Here is a 27,581-nt window from a genome sequence, read left to right as displayed (position 1 = left end):
TAGCATTGCAAAGTCTGCATTTAACAAGATTAGTTTTTAAACTAAACCAGTATATTTTAATTTTTTATATGCATGGATTTAACGTACATGGTGAATAACATCTCTTTATAGAATTTTAAGTATTTGAGACTCGTTATTGTTTAAAGAAAAGTTGCTGACTTCATCGCAAGCGTAGCCTAGTAAAAATGGGGCCTGGAATAGTAAACTGTTGCAGAGCTGAGGCAGAAACTGGTAACCTTCTGACCTCTGACTTTTACTGGAAAATGATATGCAACATAAATTCAGGGGGCCTTTTTTCTTTCAAGTATGTGTATACATATATATTCTAGTGGTGCTGTTCACAATGCTATAGTTGAAGTGGTGTCAACTTGTTCATTAGAGCCTCTTGCTTTTGGAGCAAACTTTAAATCTATGGGTTTTTTTTTTTAAGGCTGAAAAAGCTGCTTCAAAAATAAGCTTTGAACTAAAATGTGGTGTTTTGAGAGGGTTTTTGTATTTGGTTAGGGCTGTTCTTTTATTAGACGGATGTGCGTGTGTTTATGTGGATATGTGCGTGGACAAAACATCTGTGGGGAGGCTTGCCAGAATGCTCCTAGAATGCGTTGGAAATTGAGCTTAGTTCCTGGTGCACTTTTAAAGATTTTCAGACTTCATTTTCTCCTAAATGTGGCATTTTAGTAGTCTGGAGTGCTGGTCATATCTGAGGTCTTACTGCCATCCTGGTCAGTTCCTAGCAAGGTGCATGCTGCAGCCTCAGTCAGGAGGGGTTTTCTAAGGTGAGTTTCAAGCCTGAGTCCTGTGAAGTATCTGCAGAAGAACTTGTCAGTTCTGAAACTGTTGTCCAAAGCCCATTGGTTTATTGAGGCTGGAATTGCTGCCAGTGCTTGATAGAGTGTTTTGTGAAGAGGGCTCATTGCATTAAAACTTCGGAGAAGAGTAACGAAAGTGGTAATTTGATAACTGGAGCTCTCAGGTCAAGTTTGGGGAAGGAATTTTGGAAAAGAGATCCTGTCCTGGGGGTCTCTGTTACCAAGACTTACCTTCAGGCCACTTGCCACCTTTGGAAATGGCATTGTTTTTGAGGAAGAGGAATGTGGTAATGGTAGTGGTGGTCTTGCTGAGCCTTGCTTTATGTCTTGTTTACATGAAATGCTCTGAAGGTTGAGATTATGGGGGAAGCTCATTTGTTTAAGCACACCCATGCCTGCATGTATACCTTCTGTAAAAAAAACAAAACAAAATCCAAACTGTGATTTTAGCATTTCCCTATGGGGAAGAAGTCAAAAAATACGACCCCAAAGGACTGAAACGGAAGAAAACAAAAAGGTAGCAAATATCCTGCCTCTCCCCAACTGCATTTAATTTCCAGATGCTGTGATTTGGTGGCTTTTCTTCTGTGGCCTGATGTTAGGAGTGCAACACTGTGGTTAAACCCCTGTGTTCACCACTGCTGGGTGCTTTTCTTGGCAGCAGAAGGAGCCAGCATGGCACTGCCAGAGCAGCCAGGTGCTGCGGAGGGGTGGCAGCAAAAGGCTGGGGACCCACATGCTCATGCTTGCAAGTAGAGGAGTTAACTCGAGATGCATGCGTTGCGTGACATATATTCAGTATATTATGAGCTTCCCTATTTTTAGGAGTTTGTAAAAGTTCCTTTTGGTTCCTTCCATCTGTCAAGATCACGTTTGCCACTTAAAAAAAAAAAAAAAGCAAATCTGATCACCAGAAATAAAACCCTCTAAAACTGTCTGGTTTTAGGTTGTTCTCACAACCTACTTCCCTTGTTGGGGTAGGGAAAAGCACCTTCTGGGCCAGGTTTGCAGCCTGGCTGAAAGTAACACAGGGATGTAAATGTAAGTTTACACATTTACTGGAAAAGCTTAAGCCTTCAGCAAGACTTTTCTCCTTGGTCCTTAAGCCAGAGTATGTTAACGTCTATTTTTGGACTTTTTTGAGATTTTTCTTCTTTACCTTATTCATCACAACAAATCCTGCAATGTGTGATTTCAACCTACTTATGTCCCAGTGAACAACACTCATCAAATGATTGCCTTTGAAATCAGGAGAGACGGTCTTTCCTGTAAACATTTTAAAGTCTTTTTAATCGTGTAAATTTATTTACTTAGTAAATAGTAATAACTCCCAGCTGCTTCGATCTATTGCAGAAATCCATATTTAACTGCTAGGGAGCTGTTCTGAGGTCTTGTGCCACTGAACAGCAGGATATGTTATTGCATAGTACGTTGACACAACCTCTCCTAAAGGCCTGCTATTGTGTCATCATAGGGGATAGTTATAGTACAGGAATGCAGAATAATATTATGAAAAAGTTTTCCCGTTGCTCTGAACTTAATGGCAAAGGCCTTTGGAGGTCTGTCTCCAAATGCTGCAAAGAGATCTGAATTTACATAGCGGAGAAATAATTCACTAAATCCTATTTAAAAGAAGAGACGCAAATTCTTATGTATAGGCAGGTGATGCTGAGCTCATGGCAGCGCTGTTTTATCTTACTGTGTCTTGTAACTTCAAAAGATTCCTGTTTGGGATATTGAAAGATCTATTTTGTTTGTTTTTCAAATAGTGAGGCCAGGAAGATGCTGAACAAAGCCTTGGTACAGTCACTTTTAATCCAGAGTGGAGTTCTTTATTTCTCATGTTTAGCTCTCCTACACAGCTTAAAAGAAAAAGAAAAATAATCCATCAGTGTCACCTTATTTGTGCTTATTTCTTCTTTCTCCCTTGTTTTTTTTTTTTTTCCCCAAGCCTCAGCCTGTGTTCAAAACATTTTTTTAACCTCCAAATAATTGTTGCTTCTTAAAGCCAGGAGTAGAAAGCAGCCATATTTCTTTATAAAAATGTATCAATGGCTGCAATGGCTTATTTATTTTTTTTTCCAGGGTTTTGTAGGAGTTTGAGCAACCTATAGGCAAAAAGGCAGTCGGGTTTATTATTGCTGGGAATCTCCAGGCGGTTGTTTGGAGGCTGCAAAGGCAGGCGGCAGGGCCGGGAAGAGGGGGAGAGAAGGGCCACGTTATGTTCCAGATGACTGAGCAAGGATTTATATACCAGCTTGCATTTTTTTTTTTATTTTTTTTTTCCCCCTCCTTTTTTTTATTTTTTTTTTTTAACATGGGAGAAGAAAAGTAATAAGAGCGGGGAGGCATTTGAAGCGGTCAGATGGCCGATGACTAATGGGATAGGTGGGCAGGAGCCCTCGGATTGGGTGTCTTAATGAGCACATTTCGCACCGAGTTTGGGCTGCAGTTCCCCTTCACCTTTGCCCTTTATTGACCGAACTGACACTTCATTTTTCACATACTTCCAATTATGGCTGAGCTTAAGTGTCGCCCTGCCTCCTTTCTTTCTTGCCTATGGATGGCTTGAGAGTGGCTAAGGCCACAGAAGATATTTTAATTTGAAAAACTACCATAGCAAGGCAGGTTTAGGGTGTAACCTGAAACTGCTGTCACTTGGCAGTTTCTCCGATGAAAACAAAAGTTTTAATGTTTCTTGTTGAGCGCTTCACCACCGCTCCCCCCTTCCTTCTCTGTGGTGACGTGGGGAATTGCTTTGGGGGCGATTGGGTTGGTGAGGGGTGTTTTCCTTGGGGTAAATCCTTTCTGGCACTACAGGTGTCATGGGTGGGAGTCACCGAAGTGAAGAGGTAAACCCAAATGAAAAGCAGTGCCGTGCCTGAAGGATGGCTCCTTTTTCCTTCTCAACACAGCGTCTTCTCAAAGGGCTTCTTGTGATGTAATGCCCTGCCATGTCCTTTGCCGGACGATCCCCTTATGGAAAAGCAGAGCATGATTGTGCTTGCGCTTCTCAAGCCCTAGACCATTGTGGATTTGTTGTTTTGGTAATATTTAATGCATGAATGCAGATTTGAGCCTGGCCTGGCTGTGAAGCTTTGAGAAGTGGCTGGAAATGATGTTGGGAGAGGCTGGTAGGGCGAAAAGATGGAAAAATCTGCAGTCACCCCTTTGCTGTACGAGGAGAGCCATGATATATCTCCCACTGCTCAAGCCTGTGTGCATTTCCACGTTGGCTTTTACACGCAGAATCCTTCCAGGGCGGAAATGTCTGTTTGCTTTCGCAGGGCTTAGGGGGTTTCGGAGCATGCGGTTTTCCTACCAAATGTGGATTCTGTCGGAAATAGTTGGAATAAGTTGTGCTCGCATGGGGTGGGTGGGTTTAAGAACAAAATAGCTGCTGTTAGACCTTCACTTCCCAGCAGCACCACTGGATTTTGCAGCGTGGTTTTCACTACCGGCTCTGTCATGTGAAATTTGGGTGAGTAATGTGTGGGCATGTCACCTGTGTGCCAGTGGTGATTGCTTTACATTTAAATACATGGAGAGACTATGTTGACAATTATTTACGTCCAAACAGAGGCCCCCTAAACCACAGATGTATTTATCCCAAAAAAAAAAAAATAAAATAAAAAAGTATGAAGTATTACCTACTTTATTATGTAGCCCTCTGGCATAGTAATGGCATGGCATATTTTTACTATAATATGGTAATAAAAGAATATGTAAAAGGCAGACAAAGGTTCTGTCTTTTCACTAAGGTGACCCCTGTTACCAAGTAACTGCTTTACTTATGAGCTTATTAAAAACTCAAAAAAAAAATGAGCTTTTCATACTTCACAGGCATTGATGTGAAAATGAGCTGTCCTACGAGTAGTTTTCTTGATCATTTTTAGAACAATTGATTAGCCAAAGAGCCGCTGTCATTAGTTGACATTGACTGATAGCAATTTGTCACAAGCTCCGAAGGTCAGCCAGGCAGTGGAAGCTTCGGCTTGTCTTTGATTGACCTTTTCTGATGCCATTATCATGCGATCGGTTAGACTGGATGTGACCCTCGATTAGAAAAGACAGGGCATTAGTCAACAGGGGCTGCTCCCTGTGTTTTTTCTGGCGCTTTATGTATTGTGAATCCCGAATTAAGCGTAATAGGCTTGTTTGGAAACGGAGCAGTATCAGTTTTCTTGCTGAGGCTCTGCCATCCCCTTTTCTTTCCCTGCTTTTCCATCAAGCAGGCAGCGCTCGCTTTGCTTTAAATCAGCGTGAGCACCTGTGCCCTCTTCCTTTGACGTGAGATACGAGATTTAAGCCAGGCCCATATTTATCTGAAACGCTTCGTGTAGGTGCGTATTGTTCAGCAGCACCAGCATTAATTATTTTTATCTCCCCAGAATCATGTTTTATTTTTTAACAGTGATTGAGTGGTTGAGGATTATGCTCATAACATGATGTCAATTTATCATTCTGCTCTAAAGCCGGGGGGCGTGAAACTGGTTTTTTCCTCCTTCTAGTTTAGGTTTTCAATTTTTTGTTTGGTTTTGGCTTTTTTTTTTTTTTCCTTTTGGTCTCATCAGCCTGATTCAGCTGTTAAAGTTAGATTTCAACAGTGTTAAGTCTGTGTGCCTCAGCTAAGCAGGGTTGTGCTTCCAGAATGGTGCATGGGAGCAAGTTCTTACTTAGAAGTGGGTGTCTGTCATGATTTGAGCATTAATCTATTCCCAGTGTCAGGATTTATTTCAATCATTCTCATTAGCTTAAATGCCTGTTATTAGCAGGCATTTTTCTTTTTTGCTCTGGTAAAGCTAACTTAAATACTTATAAACGTTGCTTGTTTTCCCTAAATTGTGGGTAACATCATCGTAAATGAGCTCTTTTCCTTGTAAAAAAACCTTCCTTCTTTCCATTTGCCTTTCAGGGGAAACCTGAATTTCTCTAAGCACCAACTTGTTTTTCAGGTCAGCCCCTAGAGATAATAAGCAGTTCAAAACCAGCACAACCATTTCAGCACGGTTTAATGTGACTTTCAGTCTTTGCTCAGGGAAAGCTTCCAGCTGGGAGGGGAGCAGAGAGACGACCATGTCAGGAAGCAGATCTTTCAAGCTGAGGCTACTGCCATCATTGGCAGAGCAGAAGGAGGGAAAAAGACTTTGGAAACTGTTTACCTTTAAAGTGGCTATGGAAATACAAATATTCCTGACTTCTCAGCCCGTCTGTAATCAAGCAGAGAAATCCATGTGCTGGAGTCCTTTTTTTTTACTTTTTTTTCTTTTTTCTTTTTTTTTTCTATTTTCTTGGCAAGTTTTTCTAAACTCAGAAATGTCCACCCATTAAACATCTGTGTGGCTGTGCACAAGCCCATGTATACATAGAAGTGTATATAAGAACGTGGCCCTGACCCTGAACTGAGAGCATCCATTGGCTTTTGCAGCCCCCAAAGTGTGTCTGCACAGAACCAGGTGTCTTACTGAGTGCAGGATCTTGAAAATGCCAAGCAGAGAACAGTGGTGGAAAAGAATCACATTGTTAAATTGAATTTTGGGCTGTTAGCTAAAAGCTCTGGTGTGGGACTGAAGGGCACCTTGCTTTCCTCCCTGGATGGGGCAGAGGGAGGTTTGGTTTTGTAAGAAGTTGTAGAAATAGGTTTGAAGTTTTTAGTGCCCAAGGTGCCCCTTTCAACAGTACTGGAGTTGAGTGTTTTCAAGGTGGCTGGTATGATTTTTTTCTTTTTTTTTTTTTTTTGGTTGCTTTATTCAGGTGTGGTGGGTTTTTTCCTACACATCCTGGATGTTTTCACTTAAGTTGTGGTGACTCACTGGAGCTAATGAGGTTCCCACATGGCCCATATCAAGGGCCATCTTAGTATTCCCACCTTAAGAGTTCTAGCCATTTGCTTTTCCAGGTCTTGGTGGCTTCAAGTGAGCCTTTTGCAATCTGATGTAGGCAGAGTGAGACTTTAAGGTGTGTCATTGACCTCTTTAACTTGGAGGTTAAAAAAACAGAAGTTGTGATCTTGAGATGTTTGTTTTGAGAGACATTTTATCACAAGGAGTATAAACTCATAAACATGTCGTATTTCTGGATTAGTGATGCAACAGGGTGTGCCATCAGGCTGCTTGGCACAAACCATTTTCCTATCTCTCACATGAAAGGCTGGGAGGGTAAAGATGACTAAGGTTGGAGGAGAAGTCTTTAAAATTAGTTCTGTATGGAGAAAGTGGGTGCTTGTCCCATAATGCAAGAACTAAGGGTGGGTGTTGATGGCACAGGAACTGTTCCAGAGTGTTACTAGGTTTAAAACAAACAAAAATGTTTTATGTGTTGGGTTAAATTTATTGCTACAGAACTGCATTCTGAGGAGGTCAGCAGGGGACAAAAAGAGATTAGACCAATTCATGGAAAAAAAGGTTCTTCTGTAGCTATTAAAAACCCAGGTCCAGATGCAACTGCTGTCTCAGGAAGCTGCCCAAGTGCTGATTGTCAGAGGGGTGGCACAGCTGCCTCTGCGTGCCCCCACTTTCCGTAGTGTTTTCCTAAACACCCGTTATTGTTCCTGAGACACACCACCACAAGACACAGTTACTTCGACAGATGTCCTCCAGTTTTTGTGTTAAAATAATTTTTTATAATTCAATTCAGAAAATAAAAATGGGGGTTTTTTTTTTTTTTTTCCCCCCCCCCCCTTTTTTTTTTTTTTTAAAGGCTCTTGCTAATGCTGCCATGCTTTTTGTTGGGAAGAAGGTAGACATAGCTTGTATTTTCTTGCCCTTATTACCCTGATGGGGGGAATGGTTTGATGCTATTCATTCAAATTTGACAGGTGATTGCTTCTGTAAATGAATGCACTCAAATCATAATTGTTGCAACAGAATTGTTTGATTACCTGGCGGTAGCCTCTTTCTCTCTGATAGCTTTTGGATCACCTGTTTGCTGAGAGCATTTGACAGTCCTCATGTTTATTACCCAATTGAATGTCAGTAGCAATTGCAGCTAAAGATAAACGAAAATGCAAGTACTTGTTGACCTTGACTTTTTTCCACAAGATATTGGACTTGATGGCTCTATTGCTGTTGAACTGATAAGAGTTATAAACAGTAGTTGAAGGAAAATGTTTTATTCCCAGAGGAAAATACCACACTGCTGTGGGAAATGGCATCTGACTAGCGCTCTTTGCCAAATTTGCTTGGTTCACCTTCATTTAGACTGTGGGAAAATAAAATCCAAATTTCCCCTTTTATGACTTTAATATCTCTGCAAACATGAATTCCTGAGCTCTTTGTAAAGTTTTGTTGGCAGACTGTGCCAATAACAGACAGCGAGCACGAGACCTCGCCGTGTTTTATGATGTGCTATAATGAGGATTCTCAATTCTTCCTCATTTTTGGGCTGATTTGATAATTACAGGGAGGGAGCAGAGCTTTATTCTCCTATTCCATGGGAAGCTTAATATGTCTGCAGCCGGCAAAGACTGGGAAATGTGTGGCTGTGAGTGGATGTTGTCGGACTGGGGCTGTCTGGGGATGAAAGCCAAGTTATTGCAGGGATGGAGAGGTGATTCTTTCATAGGTCAGTTTTGCACCCACTTCTTCAGGCAAGGTCCCACATGGGGTCCTTTGCAGGTTTTTGGTAGGAGGGGGTCGATTTGGTAGTGCCCCTCCCAGCTGCCTTTGGGAAATGGGAGGGAGGGATGAACTCCCACCCCAGCAAATTTTCCTGCTATAACCCCCCATATATGTATTTATATAAATTTATTTCTAATCCTGCTCTAATATGAAAACCTGAAAGGAAGACTTCAATGGAAACAGGAGAAGGCAATAGGCTTTGAGATCTTTCAGGATGAAAGTCACTGAATAAACATTATATGTAAAAAGCACAAAAGACAGTGGAATTATATTCTTTAAAACATTAAGTCCTTCTTGTCTCGGCAACTGCTCTGATAAACTCTGTACAGTATTGTAGGAGCTTGTTAAAGCTCTGAAATGCAGGATTAAGCAGTGCTGTAACAGTTAGCAGAGTCAGACGAGTAATCTTATTGCATTGTAATTTTTTTTAGGTAAGATTAAGCTGGCATTGCATTATATGTTTGTGGGCGAGGGGCCATTCTTCAAGGGATTAATTAATAGGATCAGCGCTGTAAAGATGCTGACATAATTTTTTCTGGGCACATTGATGCACACGGGCTTTTATTATTGCTATTCTTTTTCATTTTTCTTCCAACTTTAAATTCATGAACGAGATGTGGACTTTGGGCAATCAGAGCAGCCTTTGCAGCTTGCAGCAGTGGCGGTGTCAGAGCCACCTGTCATCCTATAATTCATCAGGGACCACTTCTCACTGGCCTGGTGACCCACTAGCTGGTGACATGAGAAATACCAGAGGGAGATGCCTGATGTCCCTTCTGCCCAAGCTGGGGTGGGATCGTAGGGATCTGACTAAGCAAATGCCTGGCACTGCTCTGGCAGGGCTTTGGAAGAGGGTGCTGTTGGAAAAGTCTTTCACCTTTCTGCTTTGGCTGTTTAGCCATGATGCCTCCTCCACGTAGCCTTTGGTTTGATGTGCTTTAACTTTTGCTGCTCAGGCCTGGAAGGTGTGAAAGGACATGGGGGAGAGCGTGGCTGGGCCCGTGATGTGCAGTGGGAGCAGTATGACATCAGGATAGGCACTGCCACCCTGCCTCCCTCTGTGGTTTGGGAACTTCCTCATCACTCTGGCATCTAAGAGCCAGTATATAAATATATATACATATAACTTATTTACCTATTATAAATATTATGAGTATTTTTTGTTTGTTTGCTTGTTTGTTTCTCTTGAGTATTTAAAATCTCACACAGATTTTGCAGTCAGGTTTTTGCAGTTGCTCTTGGCCAACAGTGTGGGAAATAAGAAACAGCATGTAAATAAATAAAAATACCGTGGGGACAGTCTTTTCAACTACTTGTCCCCTAGTCCTAAGTTTTCATGAGGGTGATTCTGTGCTGTGGGTGAGAGATGGCCCTTGCAACCCCAATTCTGTGTATTGTCTCCAGGTTGTAAGTACATCTAGTAGGAGAAGACCTACTAGAAGACACCACTTATGCCCTTGGAAAAGACCTAATGGTGGCAGACATACCCTAACTTATTCTGAAATCTTCCCAGTGCTCTGAATAGCAGTGTCACATGGATGCATGCTAAATATATTCTGGAGTCTGTAGTGTCCTGATGGACCTCAAAGAAGGCATATCTTAGCTTACTCTGGTCAGCAAGTGAAGGTCAGGGAAGCAAGGCTTGTAGGATGGAGAATCTTTTGTTGGTCTCATTGCTGTGCCAAGAGAATCTCCTCCCTTTCTCCCTCCTGGCACAGCACTGAGGGAGAAACCCCATGGTGGAGTTCGTGCTTGGAGCCCTGGATTATAGCACATGCACTGCATTAAATGCCTTCCTGGAGCAGGGGAAAGAGGGAATGAGGTCAGCATCGAAGTTAAGTGTCATTTAAAATGGGGTTAAAGTTTCAGGGCACTGTATCGTCAGGGTGTAGCAGCTATTTGCTAAAGAGCAGGGGATAAGATGCAGGCAAATTACAGCACAGGCAAAAAAAGGCAACAAAGTGGAGTTGAAATGTTGTGTTCTTTCTGTACTTCTTGTCCTTTCCCCACTTAGTAAAGCATCTATTTATCTCTCCTGTCCCCTCATCCTGCCTGTGGCAATGAGAATGCCCCAGGAGAGGCTTTTGTGCAGGATTCTTCCTGCTTGCTTTTTTATTTTTTTTTTTTGTATCTGTCTGCACTAACCCTGTGCAAATTCTGCATGAGGCCAGCTGTGTAAAAGCAGGAATAGTGGTGATGTTAATTCAGTGTAACTGTTGGACAGACCTGCTATGGTTTTGTACTGTAGCTCTGTGATGGGCTGTAGGAAAGCAGAGGGATGTTCTGTTGATGAGCAGCCTGAGCCACAAAATCTTTGGATGTCAGTCTATAAATATTTATTGTTTGTGAGTGTGTTTGTTCGTATACATGCTTGGATGTGACTACTTCCTACTACTACACTTTCTTATTCTGTCAACCTGGCAAGGAAGGCGGTAAAACAACCACCCTTGTGAAGCACAGGGCATTTTTAGAACCTTTTAGAACCTTTCAAATTTCCTTTACAAGGAGCGTTGTGCTAAGTTGCTTGGTGTTACAGCTACAAGAAACAAATTAGGAAGCAGTGCTAACATTAGTGTCTCACCACATATTTAATCCAGCTAAAAAACCCCTGAGGTGGCCATAATTTACCAGGCTGAAGAGCAGAGAGGGCTGGCATAGCCACCTCATCAAGAAATGTAAAGTGATGACTTGGTTTCATTTCAGCCAAAGGCTGTTGGTGACTTAGTTGAATTTAATCCCAATAAAGTAACCAGCTAACAGGCTGCAGGAGGAGCATGTTAGTCATGACATGGGTATATCAGCTCTTCACCACCATTAATTATATTTCATCACTGAAAAGCAGAATATGCATATTATGCAATTTTACAGCATGGCTTTCCATACATAATGTATTAATAAAAATTAGAATTGCTCCGTACAGATGAATTGAAATGCTGTGTGTTACCAATACACAAATTTTATTTACAGTTGTAGTTGGTGTATGTGAAATGACAGTATTAAACTTAAAAGTGCCTCTCAAGTTGATAAATGCCAACTCGATACTAAACACATTAATACTCAGTTAAAATTAGCAATCAATTTACTTGGATATTGGAGGTTAGCCAGGGATGGATCTGAAGTTGTATTAGGTATATCGTACTGGTCTGAATACATCATATGCTGTTGCAAAAGCATTGTGCTAATTTTAGCTTACAAAGAGGATGAAGATAAACTGCCTGCTGCTAGTTTGCCATATGCTATCCTGGTGATAATATTCAAGTCGAAAATATTCTGCAGAGAGTCTTATTGTTTCAGTAAAAGAAAAGTGGAACAGAGTTAAGCAAATTTCTGCTCTGTAAATGCATACAAAATAACGAAATAAAACAAATCTCAAACGCTGGTAGATGAGATCTGTGGAATTTGTTTTGGGTTTATTGGCTTTCATGGGAGTCAACAATTTATTTTAGTACATATTTGATCCAATTGTATCCATTTCTCGCATGTAAATCTTAAAATCAATCTAAATAAAAATCGAACTTTGTTCTGGTAGGCAGAAATATAGTCTGAGTTGCTCCTAACTAGTTAAGCCTCCCATCCTTCAAGTTTGGTACGGGAATAAAGGCGCTGCTGAGCTGATTTTTCATGAGCTTCTCCCTTTGCTTTGTTTATTTAAAAACACAAAACATATTCTGGTTTCCATATGGGGAGGATTTTGCTTCTCCGTGTTCAGTGAGGAGCGTTTGCCTTCTCCATCTGCACCCGTGGCCAGGAGAGGGGTGTGTGAGGAGGGGTGCCCAGACCCCTGGGGTCGCAAGGGCTGGGGGGAAGCTTTGCATTAGCAAGTGGTGAAAAGCTTGACCTTCGAGTGACCTGGGTCAAGCAAACCCCCTGCTGAAGTGTCCCATTTGGACATGGATACCTGTGGGGTGAGGGAAGAGATAAAGGAAAGGGGAGGAAGATAAAGTAATCCCATTGACCTGGGAACTTCTCAGATATTACAAGCAAGGGAGCATCAGGAATAATAAAAGAGTGGCAATATTTGTCTGCCCCCTGTATCTGTGTAATGTCATTTCCAAAGGGCTGGAGTAGATAATAGCAAATGTGCTTTCAAGTATCAGTTCAATCTCTTGAAGTGATGGGGAAGACTGGATGCTCTGATCTGGCGGGTGCTGGAGAGTGTAACACAATCCTCGTCGCTGCAGAGAGAATTGTATAAATTCAGATTTTATACAAAGATCTGCTGATTGCATCTCTTGCTAAAGTGTTAAGTAAAAGATCTGGCTATAAGAGATGGAGAGTCTACTATTGTCTGGTCTTCTGCCTTGTTTTTATAGGGGTTTTCACAGGAACAAATACCAATTGCCAAAATAAAAGCAAGTGGTGTGGCCAGTCCGTATCATGGCAGGACACATGCTCTTGAGTCAGCGTGGGCAGGAAGCTTGGCAGGTCTGTCCCCCACCATTGCCATTGCATCTTTATCTCTCTGCTTCATTGTTTGCCACTGAGTGCTTGAAATTCCAGTTTCCAAGTAAAAACTTCCTGTTTCTTGCATTTACATTCAGTTTGGTAAGACATAAATTTAGTTATCTATCAAGGAGGGCTTTTTTTTTTTTCCTCTCTCAAGTAAGGCAAAATAGGAAGAAGAAATTAATTATGATTTGGTGATAAGAGGTAGAATTTTACATTTTCCCAGATTCTCTGTGGCAGGAAGCATGAGGTTGTATTCTTGTGATAAGGTGATGGATGGGAGCTAAATTCAGCCTTTCCATCCTGAGTAATTTTAGAAAGAGCCCTGAAGTCCAGATCTTGCTTAGAAACAGAGATGAGCATATTCAGTCTTCATTAGCCACAGTTTCCTTGCTAGAGCATTGCTGCTTGTAAGTTTTTACTGTTCTGTGCAGTATTCAGAGCTGGTAGTGCACATATTCTTGTAGCCATCTCAGTCCTGAATTTCCCTCCTGAGAGTTTCTTTCTCTCCATTGACTGTGAAGGGACTCAGGGAGGAGTAATCATCTCATTCAGACACTTAGCTTGGCAGTCTGACTTAAATGCTTAGAGTGAGGAGGGATGAAACTGTGCTAAAACTTGGCATTTCTTTAGGAAGGAAATGTTTGCTCTTTGTGGGGAAGCAGAATAAATTGTCTTGTACTGCTGAAGGTTAGAGGAGTGGGCTCAGGTATTGTATGTGTAAGTGAGGCTGTGTCCTCTGCAGCTCCTGAGCACGGTGGTCTGAGCATCTCATGACATTTGTTGTGTTTGCAGACCTGCATGGGTAACTGAAGTGTTCAAAATTCTTGGCATTCGTAGGAAAAACCCACATACATACACTTTATTTATTTTTATTATTATTTGGGGGGGAGGTTAGTGTCTCTATTCCCATGCCCAGCTGTCAAGAAGCCAGGATTCCAGCTTTTTCTAACTTCAAGAGGTTGCTTGCTTTATTAGTGCATACATGGTTTTGGATGAAGGTTCTCGTATGACTCTGGGATCTGAGGACTTAAATATAAAATATGATGAATGAGGCTTCTGAAACTGTGTGGCAGCACTTTTCTCAGCCTCCAACGAAAAATCATTGAGGTCTTGCATGAGATGGGAGGCTCCATGAGGGAAACCTTGAAGCAAAACCTGTTGCTGAGCTGAAGTGGTAGGAATGGCCATATTTAGCTTTGTTGTGCTGTTTGGGCACAGGGTCCTTTGGCAGAACTGTATCTGTCAGAACCTCTCTCTGCTTTTAAATGTGAAATCAGAGTTTAACCTACTTCTGCTCCAAACTAACAAGATGCACAATTTAAGTGTACTAATACACATTCAAAATGTCTCATTTTTCCACTTCATTTTTTGGAGTCATATTTGTAGCAACCCTGACCAGCACATGAGGTAGAGAGGTAAGAGGTTAATAATTTTTATGCAGAATATTGAACTCTGGTTTCCATTTTCAAGTCCACTTTGGATGCTGTCTTGAAAAATATTTCCAATCTGTGCACTGTGTCTCTGCTGTGCACAGAAACATGAAATCTGGGGCTTGCTTCCATGGGAGGCTGTCAGTATAAAGCCTAAGGGTAATGCTGGAAGTTTGCAGGCGTGGAGGGAGGGTTACTGGCAGCAGCAGTGTGGGCTTTCATTCAGCACCTTGTCAGCTTGCCTTATCTAGGATCTTGGGGGATGGCTCTCCGGGGTAAACCCAGGGAAGGGAGCTGAGTGAGGTGTTTCCAGGATTGTCCTGGCAGAGGCTTTCTTGTAATCCATTCTGCTTGCTCTGCAGGAGTCATAACCAGCACAGATACTTCTTTATAGCTCAAGTAATCTTTGGATGTGCACCTGCCATCCTGAGCCTCTCCTTTCATGCTTTTTGGTGAGGTTCATGTGCAGCTTTGAATATGCATGAAATCTCCTGGGCTGGTAAGGGGTGAGCATAAAGGATAGCCTCCCCATGATCTTACAGGCAATTGCCCTCTCCAGGTCAATATTCACTTGTTCAGATCACTGCTGAGATCATATTCATTGCAAATATGGTGCTTATGTCAAAGTATTTTCCATAAAAACTGTTAAGTATAGGTGAGAATGCTTTTTAGCTGAACTTTGAATTTCAGCCTATGATTATAGATGAAAATCTGTCTCCTCATCTGCCTCAGCCATGAATTGCAGGTGCAGCTGGTCAGGCATTTAAAATGACAAAATTCAGAGTTGCTTTGCATAGAAACCAGCATCATGATTAGCAATGGTTCAGAGGCTGGCATTGCTGGTGACTGCTCAGATGATTCACAGGTATTTGTGAAAGCCTTTTCCAGTCTCAATAGAATCACCTGTTTTGGCACCAGTGAGTATTGTTCCAGAATTGGAATGGGGAAGAGTGCAGACCCATGACTGGAGACCTGCTTTTCTGCCTGACAAGCCTTGGTGACCCAGTCTCCAGGCTGAGACACTTGCCTGCGAGTCCTAAGGCATCACAGAGCAAAAGTTGTGTGTGGAGGAAGAAAACAGCTAACACACAGCTGGAAAATGGTGTTTGCTCAACATGTAATGAGTTCATTAGAAGAGACTCAGAGTGGAAGTGGGAGATAGTATTTGCTAGGATTTATTTGACTGCTCCTGGATAATTTGAATACAGGTTTTCAAGCGTTTTCTTTCCTTTTTTTTCACACATCTAAGCACGTTTCTAGTATATATATATATATTACAAAGCTGTCCTGACCTTCATCAAAGTAGACTGCTGATGTTTTGCCTGCCTTTATCAAATTGCAGTATGAAAGAACCACTCTGATTCATATTTTTAAGGGATGTTATTCTGACCTCAAAAACTGATACTTCCTTAGCCAGTGCCAGAAAGCACTTTCTGTGGTTGTAATCCCCATTTTTTCAGCAATTAAGACTCAGGTGGCATCAGAATAACAACTGACTTTAATAGCCACTTTAGCCACCTCCGTTATGGGGAGGAAACATGCAGAGCTTCTGCAGAGCCTCAGAGCTCTGTGGTGTGACCTCAAGTGACCAGACACAAAAACCAGTGCAACTCTTGAACGGAAAGGTCTGCATCATCCAAACTGTGCTGACTCTTGTCCAAGAACACACTGTTTACCTGTTCCTTCCAAACTGGTCCATTTTCTGCAAGGCTGAGATGTGGGTGTTGGGGGATTTTTTTGCTTATCTCAGTGCAGCTTGGCTGGTTTTCACAGAGCTGCTCTTCACTAGCTTGTAGATGTATGTTGAGGATTGTGTTTTCTGTTTTAGTGATTGAAGCTGAACATTCCCACTGTTGACCTAAATTTACCACCTCTGTCATGTCTGAAAGTATTTGTATATTCATCTGCAAATGTGCAGGGTGACCACTCCAATCAAAAGCAACAAATCTTACCAGTTAACTCCAAAATGCATCTTGCTGAAGGCAACGTCTGAAAACACATTGCCATGAGCATGAAGCAGCCAAGCTTCTGTCTGGCCCTTGAGATGTGTACCCAGACCTTAATGAAGGGTGGGGTTTTCCTTATTCCAATAAATAGATTTTGTTTGGAAAGGTGAGAGGCAGAAAGAGAGAATGTATTTTCACAGTCCTAAATAAAAGGCTATTTATGCCTAATACATTGGCAGAATTATTCCAGAGTAATTCATCCAGGAGAAAATATGATCCTTGTGTCACTGCCAAGGTCAGAGAGACCTATGGTGATCTGCAGAGTAAGTTCAGGTCACCCAAGTTAAATCTGCCCAGGGGCTGACTTAGCTCACGCACCGCATTTTTTCCATGATTAATAAAAGCAAACATCTTCTATAGATGAAGGCAGGGCTAAAACTGTGGTCAGCTCTCTCCCTGGAGCCAAGGTCTCCTGCTTTTCCGTTCTCCTTTCCAGGTTGTTCCTTTCATTTCCTGTCCATTCTTCTCTTTTCCTGGCATTTACAGGATGCTTAGAAAAGTCTGTCTTTTCCTTTATGAGGCAAGCGATGCCTATAAAACCTTCCTTGATATCTGCATGGACAGGAAGGACACGGGGACATTGCTGGGGTTTGACCCGGTGCAGCATTGGCTTCTGCACGCGCTGTGTCCTTGCACATCAGCTGAGAAGCACATCCTGAAAGCTGAGGTGAAAAGGATGGGGAGCACAGCAGAAATGTATTCCTTGTTAGCCTCAGCTGAGAGGGTAGCAGCTGAGCAGGATATTTGGTAGTTAGGAAGGTGGAGCTGGTGATTCTGTGGGCTCTGCCTGAGGAGGAGACGGATGGAGCGGTGAGCTGGGCAGGTGAGAGTCCTCCTCCATCACTGGTGGGTGGAAGGGGTGAGACGAGGTCCTCAGCCCTTTCAACAAGGATGTGGTTGTTTCATCAGAAAAGTGAGATTCTTCTTCCTTGTGGTCTATACCTGCTATGGGGAAGCTGATGCTTGTGGTTTCAGCCTGCTAGAACCTGAGGTTTTCTGTAGCTTCCTTGGTTACTCATTCATGTCACTTGAAGTACATCAAATTACTGAAAGCTTTTGCAGATTTTGCTTTCTACACAGTTCTACTGCTGTTGCTCTTAGAGATAATGACAAATGCTGTGAGTTGAAAAAGAAATCAGAAATAATTTTGGCTGACTTCTCGAAGGATGTATGCATTTTTGTTTATTTTTTTCTTAAGATATGGATGGCTTTTTGCTATGACCCAGCTTTGCTCTGGGATTTCTGTGGGATTTTGGTTAAACACTCTTATGGAGTCAAAGACATGAGCTGGAAATAGCTGAGTTAACTCCTTCTTTTCCTTCATACCTCTCACAGCTGGAACTGACACCATGAGATGTAGTGACATAATTAATAATCAAATTCTGGGATGCACCAGAAGCTTGTCCCTTTCCTCCTATCAGTTTGCCTATTCAAGGTAATTCTAGGCAGGTAATATCTAGGAATATGTAGTGATGGAAGATGAAAGAGATAAAAGTAAGGTGAACATGCACCTGTAGGTGATACTCAGGGAAAGTTTTTAAGTCTCCAGCATTGACCTGACTTTTCTTTCAGCTTCATTGTGTGTTTTGGACTCTAAGACCTGTTTGCTTCTGGATGATTTGCATTTGGATTTGTTGTTTGTTTGTTTTAATTTGGAAAAAGCCCACACCTTAAACTGTAACTGCACTGTAAATCAAACATCAAAACACCAGAAGCTGTGGTAGAAAATCATAGGAAGCCAAAAACATAGCAGTGTCAGGAATACATGAAGTTGGAGCCTAAGGGGAAGTGCTAACTTGGTTACCACATTTCAGGACTGAAATGCCTGAAAGGACTGTCACTGCCTGCATGGGACATCAGGACCTGAGCCTGGGAGAGGAGCAGTAGTGGAAGAAAATTTTATGTGAGCTTGGCTCTTCCAAATTTACTCTTTTTGGCTCCTCATCCCCTTCCTGAGGAGCAGCCTCCCACTGTTGTCATGGGTACTCCAGAGGACTCACCTTTGATGGAGCAACAAGAGCAGTGGAGTTAGGGTGCTGGATAGCAAGGAGCAGTGGGTAAAAACATTAATTCTGTGTACACCCTTCCCTTGAAAGGTCTGGCAGAGGGGTGCATATTTTATAGTTCAGGGGCTTTTCCTGAGTTCATTATGTGCATGGTAACATAAGGGTTTGTCTTTGGGGGGCAATGCAGGCTGCTTCTGAGCATCCCAGACAGCTCTAGGACAGGATGAGGGGAGGAAATTAATGGTGGAGTCCAAATGCCATGCATTCAGTTCATGATTGCAAATGTTTGTTGTAGTTCCTTAGAAAACAGAAGTATAATTGTTTTGGATCCAGCTTTTGCCTTGTTCGTATGAAGCCCAGGCACTGGAAGGTTCACAGGTTGTTCTGACCCTCTCTGCCCAGCAGTTTAGGCCAGCAGGCATGTGGACCTCCAAGACAGACAGCTTGTGGAAGTGGTTCTTCTGGGTGGATACAGCCAACCCTCTTCTCTGCCCTCTTTTCTGTAGCTGTGAAACACAGGGTGGAATTCCCACAGGCACGGTGGGAATTGCCTCACAAAGGTTTTTGGATTAATACTCCATAACAAATCAAAATTATCTTCCTCTTGCTTTAAGTACAGGGAAATAGTTAATTTGTGTCATGAGTTTAAGGCCAGATGTTTTTTCACTAGCTGCCCAATCAGGAGGGTTCAGTGGCTGGGATTTGTGCAAGTGGAGCTTTATAAAGCTGTAACAATGGCAGTGGAGATGTTGTTACTGTCAAAAGAGGAAAGGTAGATGAGATGAGGCCATTTTATTATCATTGCTATTAGAGCTGCCTTTTGCAGTTGCAAAGTTATGGTATGTGTCACTGTATGTGGGGAAATAGAGTATGTGATGCAGCCATGGCATGCTAAGTGAAGTTCAACATCAGTTTTCTTTCATTTGTGTCTTGGTTTTTATTGTCAATTGCTGTAACTGATGGACTGGGCAGAGGGAAAACATTTTGGCTTTGATGCCATTTTAAAGTGGATGGCAGTAGAGGAAATACACTGTGTATCCACAAGAACTTTTTTACTTGACACATGGCAACTTCCAATGGGAAATATCTCATGTGGGTTTGGTAGGTCATGAATCCTGACTTGCCTGAGCTGCAGCTAGACTAAACCTCTCCTGTTCATTGTGGCTGGAGGACTCTGGTGGCACGGGGGATCCAGCTCTGCAAAAGAGGATTTGGGGCAAACAGTATCTAAATTATAGTTCCTGCAAATTGCAGCTTGGGCCAGCACTGATTGGTCTTGAATTCACCCATAGTAAAATGCTTTTCTTTTGTTCAACAACCCCAAGTATTTTCATTTATCTTGCCCAAGTTGGTTTGGTTTTTTGTTGTTGTTGTTTTGTTTTTTTTAAACTATTTTCAATAGAATAATCTCATTTTGAATTATTTGGACAATGTCAAGGTTATGACACATATTTTCTGTTGTAAAACTGGAAATCTACAGCATCTTCTCCTCTGGAGCAGGCATGTAGGTAGGGCCCAAGGCAATTTAGCTACGTTTAGGGAAGGAAGCCTACTTAAATGCTCCACATAATAAACTGTTCCTACAGATAACACATCCCTTAGTTTATATGTGATATGCTTCTGATCTTTGCTTTGAGCCTCTTATAGCTGCTTGTGCTCAGTCCAAGAGTCAAGTGTCTTAGGAGCTGGATAAACACAAAGATAGAGCCAGTTGTTAAGGAGCTATAGAGATTTACAGAAGTTGACCTCATGGCCATTTGGGGCATTAGTTGGGTGTATTTCTCCCCCATGGTGGAGCAGTCCTGTGCTCCTGCTGCTTCTTGTGCTCCTGCTTTACACAGGAGCAAGTCTGCTGGAATCCAGTGGAGGATTTACCTGTGTCTCACTCATGTGTCGTTGACTTTTCATGGAGAATGCAACTGGTGGGACTATGTCTCCTGATGAGGCTGGAGAGAATAGGTTTCATAAAAAAGACCTGTGTTTGAACAAAAGAGAGGATGACTGAAAAACAGCTTTTCCCGAGAAGTTGTAGAGTCATCGTGCTGGCTTTTAGGTTAGGGGAAAAAAAACCTGTCTTTTTTAAGCCCTTTAGCATCTTGGTTAAAGCAGGATGTTTTTCTGTTTTACCAGATACTTTTCTGTAGGGTATTTGCTTCCAACTGCTCAAAGTAAACTTTTGTTGTTGGCAGCAGAAAGTTGTTTGCTTCCCATACAATGAATTGCTTTCTTTTTAGTATTTCATTCAGCGATGCACAGCTCCAGAAATATGTCAGAACTTACTCATAATAATGTAGTTTTCTGAACCTCATTAAGAAGTGCTACCTGGTGTAAGAGGTTTCCTTCATTTCAACTATAGAAAGCTGCCAAAGAAATGAAAATGAGTAAAATCTATGGGTTTTCCTCCACTATTTGTCAGTGCAGTTTTTACTCTTTGCATAGACAACTAATTTGCTCGTTGCTTGCCTGAAGGGACTTCAAGTTAAAAAAAAAAGATGGTTGAGTTCCTAGAAAAAGGTGCTTCTGTCTCTGAAGAACAAAGTACAGTGATTCAAGAAAAAACTTCAAAATTTGTGAAATGCCAGAGTGTAATTTGTACTTTTTGAGGTTTCGCTATCTGCGAATATTTGTGTAGGATATTTTTGCAACTGTGTCCTTTAGTATCTTGTAAATATGGATACTATCTCTGACTGACAACTTCCCACTGTTTATGTCATGGGCTGAATTCTTGCATGGAACATGTACTGCATTTCCTTAAGAGATGTGTGCACCCCCAGACACGTGGTATTTGTTCCTTGCTAATGCTCATTTTCAACCTTGTTGTTCCTCATTAACTTTATAGTAAGTATATTTGAGAAGGCTTTCTCCTTAAGGAATATGAAAAAAAAAAAAGGTCCCTCATCAACACCACTTTCCAAATTCACAAGCAGAGCTACATCATCACTGTAAATTATTTTTGGGGTATTCTGTAGGCCACTCAGTGTGCTGAGATGATTGCCATTGACCCCAGGAGCTCCAGGAGTGGGTGCTTCCTCACGTCTGACTAACCATGAATCCAAAAAAATAGAAAATGCTTTTCCCAATAAAGAAATCTCATAGTTACTTTGAATTTTCTGAAGTACTTTTTTGCTGGTAGTCCCATTCTCAGCTCGTGTGCCTTGCTGGGGCATTGGCAGACTGAGAGCTGTCAGTGGGTTAATGTTACATATGCAATATATGCATGTGTGTTTAAATTTTAAAATAATGTGTTTTAGGGAAATATTCTAAACTTAAATGCCTTTTAATGTTAAAACTTCTGTTTCTCCTCAATGGATAGATACAGCTTGGTTTAGCTGCTGGGCACATACCCACAGACTGTGTCAGGGCCTTCCAGCTCTCTCCTGGCTTACCTGAGCACTCAGCCCCTCTGCTGCCCAGCTTGCCTCCTTAGCCACCTTGCTCTAAGGAGGAATGACACTTCCTGAGTAGTGAACTTGTCCTTCAGTACTTGTGGACATGAATAATAGCTGCACTGACTCACATCAGAGTCATTTGGGTGTGACTTTTGCTCACCACATTCCTGTGCCAAGTTGGAGCTGGCTGTGTCAGAAAAAAAAAAATTGAAAAATTTATACATATAAAGAAATTTCCACATTTTTTGATTGCTCAAGACTGTGCAAAGCTGGTGGTCTGAAGTGATGATCCTTGTTCTATCTCTCTTGCTTCACAGAAAAGCTTGTTGCATCCGTGAACCTGATTTTTTTGAGAATTCATAGTTTTGTACCTTATAGGAAAATTTCACACTTAAGCCTGGCTTTGCTCCACAAAAAGTGGTTGTGGTGGATGTGTGGGTATCCAGCAAGCTGGAGTTTTGTTTCTGTAAGGGATAACATAGGTAAAGCTGTGGAAATTACAGTAGTTACTCCAAATGGTATACAGCACAGAAGAAAGGTTAAGGAAAGCAATTTTGCCATTTAAAATCTCTCTAGTACATTATTTTGCTTGAAGCTAATAAATCTTCCTTACCAGTTACCTGGAAAGGTTGCTAAAGAAATTTTGGTTCTTAGAATAGTTAAAAGAGAAAGGAACCAACAGAGCTGTGGGTGGACAGTGAACAGTTAAATATTTGGCTTAGGCAATTCAGGAATTCTCATGCTAGCAGAAGCAGGAATTTGAGGAACTTGTATCTAAATGCTTGCAGAAAAATTAGGATAGAATTAAAAAAAAAAAAAAGATGCTACTGAAAAGACTATGAACTTTAGGCCATTGTGTTAGGTGTTTCAGTTCATAGCACTGAACACATTATAAATCTAGTACAGAAGTCGACAATTTTTGTCCAAACACAGTGTATATTTAAATTATATTAGCTCATGAAATGCAAAAGTAAATGCAGACTGTCGTGTTCTTCGAGGAGGCAGAAACTGTTGTTAACAGGAGACATTTGGACACACACAAATAAGTTGAACATAAGGAGCTTTTAGTCAGTCCACTTAAAAGTTGCTCCAGGCCTTTCCTAGGGCTTCTGGGTGCACATCTTTCACATGTTGCTCCTGTGAACTCCTTAAAGCTGTGTATTTAGGTGCCTATCTAGAACTGGACTGTATAAGCTGGAAGTGTTCATCATATTGTTTGGTGCACCTCAGCAAGCCTGTGCCCTGCTCTTATCCCCTCCCAGAAAATTGAACAGTAGACCCCAAAAGCTCTCCCAGATCTCTGTCAGAGGAATAGGAGGCAGGCTTTTTAGGATAGTCTGGTGTTCTTTGACACAGAAAATACTTGTACTCCAAATGCAGACTTGATAGTAGGGCAGGGCTACGTGGAGTGAGAAATAACCTGTTACATCTGGTGAAGGTTCTTTTAGAAAAGCTGTATTTGCAACTTGGAACTGAGGTTTCTGGTAAGTTAAACTCATTTGAGGACGTTTGTCTAAAGAGCTTCATGCAGAGGCATGGATTTTGTAGTCAAGGCTTTTAGGACGTCTGAATTTCCCAGCCTTTCAGAAATGTCCATGACTTGGGATTGGGAATATTTATGTCATATCTGGACAGCCGCGATGGTTGAGGTTTGAGAGCAAATCTGGGAGCTGGAGTGGCTGAAAGTTGCCAAGCTGTGCCAGACTTTGCAGCGTCGCAGGGTGATGACATTTAATTTGGGTTTGGTGTGGGAGTGAGGGAGACTTTGAATCACCAGGAAACTCCTGCCACGACCGTGGCTGCTGAAGGCGAGTGCCTGTGCCAAGTTGCTCTCCAGAAGCACCTATTTTGTCAACAAAGGTTTATAACATATCAGCAGGGACAAAGAGAGCATTACCCACTCGAGGGGCTGCTGTAAAGTCGCTTGCCCTTTGCTGCTTCTGCCTCTGATTTTTGGGGGAGTGGGAGGGGAAGGGAAGTCGTAAGGGGCGATGACAGCGGAGCGGGGAACGCAGTGAGAGGAACCCCTGCTGGCATGGCCGGTCTGAGCCATTCAGCAGGGCTGAATACGATAAATGCTGCTTTATCCTTTCTTGAAAGGAACAAGATAGCACGGCCTAAATGCCTGGGTGTGCTTAAATAGGCAACTCTGGGATGCTGGAGTTGAGGGCGTTTGAAATCGGAGCTCCCCAGCAGCCGGGGAGCTGCCACAGGTCACCTGCCTCGCTCCATGGGGACTGGCCCAGGTCTGGCAAGAAATCGTCCACGGACGAATTGTAGTACAAATTCCTTTCTTTGTTGGTTGGCCTCTTTCACTAGACCATGGCCTATAAAAAATTGTGTAAAAACAATTCTTAAATATTATTTGAAAGGGCAGACGGCCACGCTGAAAGGTTTGACAGTTTGACATATAGCGCCTGGTTCTGCTCGCCAGGGAGCTGGAGTGCGGAGTCCGGGCTCTCCTTCTGCTCCTTACAGGCTCTGCATTTGTGGGTTTGTTGTTTTTTTTTTAAATAGCATCTAGTTGCTGTGCAGAGTTGCTGTGCTCCCAGCAATTTGACAAGGCAACGAGTCTGCTTCAGTGATCTTAAATCCTTTTAGACTAATTTGCGAGCGAGCAGAAAAACAGCTAGCACCTTCGGATCCAGCACTCAAAACCAGGGAATCAGGTATTGCCAATTAAAGTGCCATTTCCAACCATCATATCAAGACAGATTACTTGCAGTTCCTCTGATAATGTCACGCCATGCCTAAAGAGAAAGTGAGACGGAGTTTCTCCATGGACAAAGGATGCAGAGGGACCAAAGCGATGTGCGGGCGGGGCAGCGGGAGCACGATGGGGATCATGCACACACCCGTGCATATGTGCGGTATAAAGGCGAACGGCGAGCCCGCTTTGACCCCAAATAGCCATGGGCCATTCCGAAGAGCCCGTGGCCCCTCAGTCACTGGCCTACTAGTTAATTGCCACACGGACTTCGTGACACATGGGCAGATAATATGACATTTTCGGTTTCTGTCACTAGCAAACGCCACGGCGTTGCTTGCACTAGTTGCTAAGAAGCTGTCAGAAACCATTAGCAGCTGGCTAAAGTTGCCCTATGGCATTTCCTCATGGCATCAGCAAAACAAGCATAAATCACCCAGCGGAGCCTCCCGCTATACTAATGAGGCTGTAAGCTTGTTTATGGACTAGCATCATTTCTATGATTATTTCCACCTTTTCAGTTCGCCTTCATTTGGCGGCAGGAGAAGTCAACTTCAGGAACAGAGTTGCCACCGACATTTTACAAATGCAGTTCGTAGCTGCTACCGTGTGGCTGGTCAGCGGTGCTTCAAGTTTGTTTAGAGGTCTTTAAAAGAAGGAAAAGAGGGGGGAAAAAAGAAAAGGAGGGGGGGAATCTCTGGAGACCTCACAGAGGTGAGCGTATCAAGTTGCAAAGTAGATGGAAATACTAAAATCCACAATTGACCATTTAGACTTCTCTCTGTGGTTTCAGTCTTTACGGGATCAATTTTCCATTTAAAAAAAGTGGAAGAGGTTAAACAATTTACAGGAGTCTACTGAAGCATTTGCTCCGAGGATAGCCAGGCGCTTTCTTATCCTCTCCCTGCTTTTCACTTTCTCTAACTTGTGTCGGTCGAGGCCAGGGTTTATTGTTTTAGGCTTTTCTGAACATACACCAGTATTTACACTGGATTGAAAGCATTTGCTTCCAATGAAAATCTTGTCTTAGATTACAGCCCAGCAGTGTAATTTCCCTCCCAGATGGGAGTAAAGTAGCAGTATTTGCCTAAAAACAGTAGGAAGAACAAACTGTGCATTAAGCCAAGGCTGTTTTTGGCTTGAGCTAATGATGTAACAGAAACCTTTTATTTGGGATAGGTCACTGCCCGGGATTGAAGGAGGTGATCTGGCTCGCGCTTGAAAGGTTTCTCCATTGTATCTACATAAGTCTTCACTTAAAAAATCCTGTTCCTAATGCTTCTGCTTTCATACAGCAGAAATAAACAGGAAAGGTTCTGGGGAGTGTTATAGGTGGAATGCAGAAAGCTTTTCCTCCCCTAATGGAGGATATAATTCAGGTGCCCTGGAGGCATGCTTTCAGGAATTCTCTTGCCCGAGGTAATGGGAAGCTAAGGCTGCTTGAAGGCCTTGATTATCTATTGATGCACAAAGCTGGAAAAAAAGTCATCTCCCTTGGATTATAGTAGATATTTCCATAAATTATCAATGAGTCCTCCTCCCGTCAGGCATGAGGCAATGCCTGCTAAATTAATCTGAAGGGGGTTTGAAATGAGTATATTTTTTAAAAAAAATGGGTTGGGGGGTGAGGGCGGGTGGACCATGGCAGGGAGGTGGTGAAAGGCTGTGTCATTAGGTTAGAAGCTTTTCATTTTTAATCAATGAATGCGTAATACTTTTCTTTTCCTTGTTTGCCTCTCACAGACAGAAAGTAGATTAGCCCGTGGAATTTTAAATGCTGTTGAGTTGTTTCCTTTGCTCATGTTTCTTTTATGAATTATTATTTTATATGGTGAATTGCTTCTCTGTATAAAAGCCCTTTTTTAGATACTGGGCTTTCAAAGAATTCATTGGATATCTAATTTCTTTGTAAAAATCTTGTGTTTGTCTGTAACTACCCAAGGTTACAGTTTCATTAAAGACACAGGCCAAGTCATAAGGATAATTATAAATTTGCCATGGTCAGTAATGTGCTAAGAATATAACACTAATAATAGCTTCTTTTCTTTTTTTTTTTTTTTTTTTTTTTTTTTTTTTTTTTTTTTGGTGGTGAAAGCTGTTTAACAAATCATAATTATGACAGTCTACATCCCTTTTTTAATTTTTTTTTTTTTTTTTGTCTCTAACGGAGATAGTTTGTATTCAGGTGATTTGAGATTACTTTCTTCATCACTTTTGCCCGAGGGTGTAAAAAACACTTGCCTAATAACATCACAACTCCATGTTGCTACAAATGCAGTGTCTTTGGAAGCCAGGATATCAGGATATGTTGTTCAGTCCACATGCATTCAATGCAAAGAGTTATTTGCTCTGTGGGCTTGTTTATAAACTGTTTTCAGTGTTTGCAACAAAAATTGCGTGCAAACTACGAGGCACTGCAACTTTTGTTTTCCCTTGGCCGCTAACCCATCAGCCCAGACCCAAGCTGGCTGCTACACGGTGGCATCCTCCCATAGACGTGTTGCTAATGTGATGGGAACTGTCTGAGACCTTCTCTGCGTTAAGGAAATTCATTCTGGATCAGTGGTTGTTTCACAGAAGCAGACACCTATTACAAATTCGGCACACTGGCACAAAGCAGGGTATTAATTCCTAATGGTGTATGTCAAATCGGTGCCTACTTATCCCCCTCTGAATTTCTTTTGGCTGGGGCTGGGAAGAGGGGAGCCAGTTAGCTACCCAGCTCCCATCAAAGAATCAGGGGAAGTCGAACATCTGTAAAAGACTTAACATAAGCAATGCCTCAATCATCTGTTTTTTTCTGAATTTGCTGAGAGAATATGATGTTGCAAGAGAGCTGCATTCACCCCACTTTTCACACCCCAGGCACCCAGCTTCACACAGGTCATGATTCCCATCCCAGAACACTATTGATACTTTCCTAATTTTCAGCTCAGCCAAAGTAGCTGACTGGGATGAATCTTTGGGAAGTGACTTAGTGTGAAGAAGAGCCAGCATTTCCACCTTTGCAAGTTGGATGCTTACAAATTTATTTTTATAATTTGTAAGCACTTTTTGTTCTGGGTTACAATGGCAGAGATGGCCACACTGTCCTTCAAGATAAACCAGAATGGGGCCAACACATTTCTGAGCCCCTCCCTCTCCCTGTGTCTCTCCCCCCCCCTTC

The 27,581-nt window shown here is 42.2% G+C and overlaps 1 protein-coding gene across 1 annotated transcript in view; it reads left to right on the top strand.

Moving 5' to 3' along the window:
- MEIS1 (Meis homeobox 1) overlaps positions 1-27,581 on the top strand; it is a 104,283-nt gene that overhangs the window by 25,014 nt on the left and 51,688 nt on the right. The gene's annotated exons all lie outside the window — the stretch shown is intronic.

Source organism: Parus major, chromosome 3 (genome assembly GCF_001522545.3).
Source record: "Parus major isolate Abel chromosome 3, Parus_major1.1, whole genome shotgun sequence".
Lineage (NCBI taxonomy): Eukaryota > Metazoa > Chordata > Aves > Passeriformes > Paridae > Parus > Parus major.
Note: the sequence above shows the minus strand (reverse complement) of the source record. Positions and strands in the feature narration are given on the sequence as shown.